Below are 5,229 nucleotides of genomic sequence, written 5' to 3' on the forward strand. Positions count from 1 at the left end.
ACATTTGCATTTGGTATGGATTCAACATCATGGGATTTTGGTAAGTAAAAGTGTTTTGCGGTGGCATATAATATTGGTTAGGTATTTGATTCTGAAACTGGTTCTGGTGCACATTAGGTATCGTTTGGGATTGCGCGGTTGGGAATCCAGGTGGTGTATCATCATTTCCAGAAGGTCTTGCCAATTCAAGCTCATTAATTTTGTCCTCAGCCTCTTTTAGCTTACTTTCTAATTGAAGGATGTAACTACTCTGATCATCATCAGACTCAGCACCCTCTTCTGGTGCTCTAAATGTTCCGGGGTTAGATGGGCCAGTTGCATTTCTATCAGACATACTTGTGCTACAAAACAGCTCACACAAAAGCTTAGTGGATAACAGTTAGTTCAATCACAACTAACACACGTATATCCTATTTTCACTTAGCCCCCCACTCCCAAAGACATGTTTGACTTGCCTCAGGGTTTGGGAACAAAGTACGCGCACGCAATTGCTGCCAAACCATGCTCTGATACCAACTTGTAACACCGGCCATTTTTTTTTTTAAATACACAGCGGAAGACTTTATTAACAAACACAATATAAGTCACGTCATTACGTTTAAGTTTACACAACGGTGTTACGTTATCACAAAACATTATTTATACAAAAGTCCACATCAGAGTTGGGTTGTCAAACATGTCTTCTGCAATAGCACCCTTCCCGACTAGCAGTACCTAAACCTGCAAGGGGAGAATATGTGGGGGATTAGCGCACTGCTAAGTGAATGGAATCTATCTAACAGATATAGCTTAAGTCACACACAAGCTATATACTAACAACAACACATGCTAACTATCAACTAGCATACAATAAGACAATACGAGGATCGACGGCTTGTACGAGCACATGACTCCCAGCTGATCGGGCCTGAGTCTACCGATAGTCCCTGCTACTCAATTCACAGTATAGTTATCCAGATGCAGGGGATGCATCATTCACACTATACTCCACAATCAGTAGCCTATGGACCCAACCTCCCCTAGGCACGGTTGACCTCATACGGACTCTAACCTCTCCTAGGCACGGTCTCGAGTCCCCAGTCTCCCTAGGCCCGACTGGTGCCATTCACACAGTGTACACATAATTCACATACAACATCAGGCAAACGATATTATTCTATCATGGCAATTCCTACACTATGCATGGTAAAAGAGTCAACCACAGTAGCATGATATGCTACTTAAACTCTATCCGTAGATAGACCCACTCACCAATTACCAGCAACTGCTCAGTTATTATTTCTGAGCTTCTTCCTTGTCCTTATCTCCTGAGAACAGCAAAAACCAAGTTAGAATAGTGTTCCCATCAAGATTAGACACACTGACAGCGAATTATAGCAAATTCATAAAAAAATGCGTCCGCTAAAATTTTCATGCTTAACACTTTATGCACTTTCAAAATTTACATCCTGAACACCAAAATATAAACGGGCAGCATAACGGCTAGAAAAAGGCACTTTGGTAAAACATTCTGCCCTGTACACACAGTCGGTCGACTGGCACTTACAGTCGGTCGACTGTCGACACAATCGGTCGACTGACCTGTCCAGTCGGTCGATTCATTAGGTAATACATCAATCGGCCGAAGGTAAATCTCAGTCGGTCGGTTCACTCGCCAGTCGGTCGGTTCACCCTCAGTCGGTCGACTGTCATCTGACAGTCGGCCGACTGTGTTCATCTTCCTCAGAAACTGAACAAAGGCTACGGACTTCACGATGAAATCCTCAAATCTCGATCTAGAGCTCGTTTTAAACACCAAAATCGACCACAACTTGTTCACTACTTGTTATAGACTCAAAATTCACAACAATTTGACCATAGCAACACTTAAATCACTTGTTTTGACACAAATTCAAGCTTTTTACAAAACTCACACAAAACCAAGAATTTAACAACGAATTGAACACAAAAACACATGTTACTTACCTTGATAGACTCAGTAATCTGTAAGAAACAAGATGGTATGAACAATTTGAGCTCTAGAACACAATTTAGGAATTAGGGTTTGAAGAGGTGGAAGTTAGGTACGGGAGTGAAGAATGAATTTTCTAGAAATGGGAAGGAAATACAGTACACTAGTCTCTTAGTTGGGTTTAATTCCCACACTGAGCAACACACGGGTATTTACCAGATATCTGATATCTTTCGCACAAGATTAGGTAACCCAAACGAGGTCCAAATAAAATAAACAAACCTGTTCTGGGACCCTTGTCACAAACTGGACACAACACAAATATAATAAAACACTAATTAAATAATAAAAATAAAAAATCACTTAAGACTAAGCACAAACCCTAAGGGCAAAAATAGTCCACTTACAACTAGCCCGGGTTTCAGTCTGTTACACGTTAACTGTTATTCGTGCCATGTCATTTCTATGACCTATATTATTTTTTTTTAATAATATATTAATTATTATGTATTATATGAATATTTGTATTCATATTTTAAATTGTACGTTTCTACGTGTCGCGGATTTCTATCCGGCGAATCTTTTCGATTTTCAAACTAACGGTCGAGCTTTTGGGATTTTTAAGTCCTAATTATTTTAAATATGATATTTTAATGTCATATGATTATATATAGTGTTTATATATTTTATCCGTCGCGTAGTTGTTATCTCTCCGAAAAATCAATCGCGTAGTAGCGTTTTCGCGTTTCGGGCTTCGATCGGGCGTTCAGGCCACAAGCAATTAGTCATTTATCAATTTTGGGCCAAAAGGGGGCCCACCCTACCCATGGAAAACCGGACACCCTTTATGGGGGAGGTTTAGTTTTAATTTTTTTTTTTTTTTTTGATAAATTCCATTTACACATCATTTTATTTCATTCTTATTATTTTCTCTCAAAATTTCCTTTCTTCTTTCTCCTCCCTTTTTTGGCCGCCACTTTTCTCACCATCATCATTTTCAATTGATCATCATCTAGAGCTTGGATCAAGTGGCTTTTAACATCAACGGATTTCTCTCGTTCTCCTCTACACGTTCATATCATTTGATTATTGATTAGGGTATAAACCCTAACCCTAGAACTTTTAATTTTTCTTTATTTTTCTGTATTTTGATTATATTTTAATAGTATGATGATTACTTGTTGTTGTAATGGTGTTTGTATGCATAGAATTTCTCATAAACACATGTTTTCGGTTTGATAAAATTGGGACAGCAGCTATTTCGTGTATTTCTGATATTTTGACTGTTATAAAAGTTAAAATAAAGTATCTATATGAGTTCCTCTCATCAAGACATTAACTTTAGACTCCGGATTCATGTCGTTTCGATTCCCGGAGCCCTAGATATGATCAAAATGATATTTTGTTAAAATTGAAAAGTGATATTGGTATGAACCAGGTTTGGTCCGACTTTGTAACCATATTTGGTGACTTTAGGATGTGTTAGTGTGTTATGATCAATGATGGGACGAACTTTCATGTTCAGGTCATCTAAATCCGAGCCACGAATCACCCGTTACGTCTAAAACACGATTTTGATTGAATTAAAGTTTCAAGTGGGGTCATGGCTGATCATCATGACTTGTGGCCTGTTCTTGGTGTGTTCTTGAGTGTACCAAAGTGTCGGGTGGTTTGATTAGGCGGAGATATATGTAAGGCTCGTCGAAAACCGACACCCGGGGCTCAAGATACGACCCGATGAACTTTTGATTTAAAATTTATAATTAACTATTAAACTTATGATAAAAATAATGGATTTCATTATCATTTAATTACTTATGATAAAAAAGTAATTACTATTATTTAAGACTTATGATATATATTTATTATATCATTTAATTATTACTTGTGATTTAATTAAAATTTTAATTAAACTTTTAATTAATAATACTTTTATTATTAATGGAAAATACTTATGGTAAGTATTAAACTTATATTATGAGATTATTATAATGAGACTTATAATAAGGATTAAATAATTATTTAATTATTATAAGGCTTAGTTATTATTTAACTATAATTTAATTATTAAATACTTATGATTTAATAATTATAATTAGAAACTTATGATATGATTAATAATTCATTATTAATTAATAATACTTATGATATGATTTAAAATTTATTATTAATTAATAATACTTATATTATGACTAATATTTAATTAATTAATTAAATAGTTATGTTATATTAATTATATCATTTAAACTTATATTAACTTTAATAATTCATTTTAATTTAATTAAACTTATGTTATGACATAATTAGACATATTTAACTTTAATAAACATTATAACTTACATTATTATTACAACTTACACTTTTAAAATTAACGTTGACTATGTTTGACCAAGGTTGACTTTTGAGTTGACTTCTGGTTGACTTTGACTTTTAGTTGACTTTTGTTGACTTTCTAAATAAGGAAACTTTTCTAACTTAAAACTTTCTAAAAATAGAAATTTCTAAATTTGGAAACTTTCCAAAAATAGAAACTTTCCAAAAATAGAAACTTTCCAAAAATGGAAACCTGCTAAAAATAGAAACTTTCTAAAAATAGAAAGTGTGTGTCCGTACGCTGTTCCGATCAAACCGATGCATGTTGAGTATTGTTCTATGTCTACTTGCAACATGTACCATAGCTATCATACTAAGACTTGACCTAAGTTAGTTATTTATATCGACCTGCTTTATTTATAGGTCGGCGTTGTGATCATTCCTGATCACTTTACTTCATTTGCTGTTCGCATATTTGTGTGGTTACTTCGTTTGCTATTAAGGTGAGTTATAGTCCCATTTTTCTATTTTAAATCTTTTGGGATGAGATTACATGCAATTTATTTATATTTTGGACACAAGTGGAAGTTGGTTTAAATTATTCATTGTGAGTTGAACAAAAATATTCTCTAGTCTGGTAACTGTAATCACTAGTTTCTACTGGTGAACGCGAATCTTACGGATAGATCTATCGGGTTTGACAAACCCATTTCGAGCTAGTCGCGCTAGCAATTTATAATCGGAATATTTAGTACTTCGTAATTTGTTGTAGATACACTTGTTCGGTGTATATTATTTATTGTGTTTGGCAAGGGTAAATAAATGGTTAAGTGGTTACCAGGTGGCTCACGGAAAATGGAATAATGTTTTTATATGTTTTCTAGCATATAATTTGGTGGTCCAAAAAGGAGTTTTTATGTTTTCAAACATAAAGTTTTATTTGTTCAAATTAAATATTGTTTGCA

The sequence above is a fragment of the Rutidosis leptorrhynchoides genome, chromosome 6 (assembly GCF_046630445.1).
Source record: "Rutidosis leptorrhynchoides isolate AG116_Rl617_1_P2 chromosome 6, CSIRO_AGI_Rlap_v1, whole genome shotgun sequence".
NCBI lineage: Eukaryota > Viridiplantae > Streptophyta > Magnoliopsida > Asterales > Asteraceae > Rutidosis > Rutidosis leptorrhynchoides.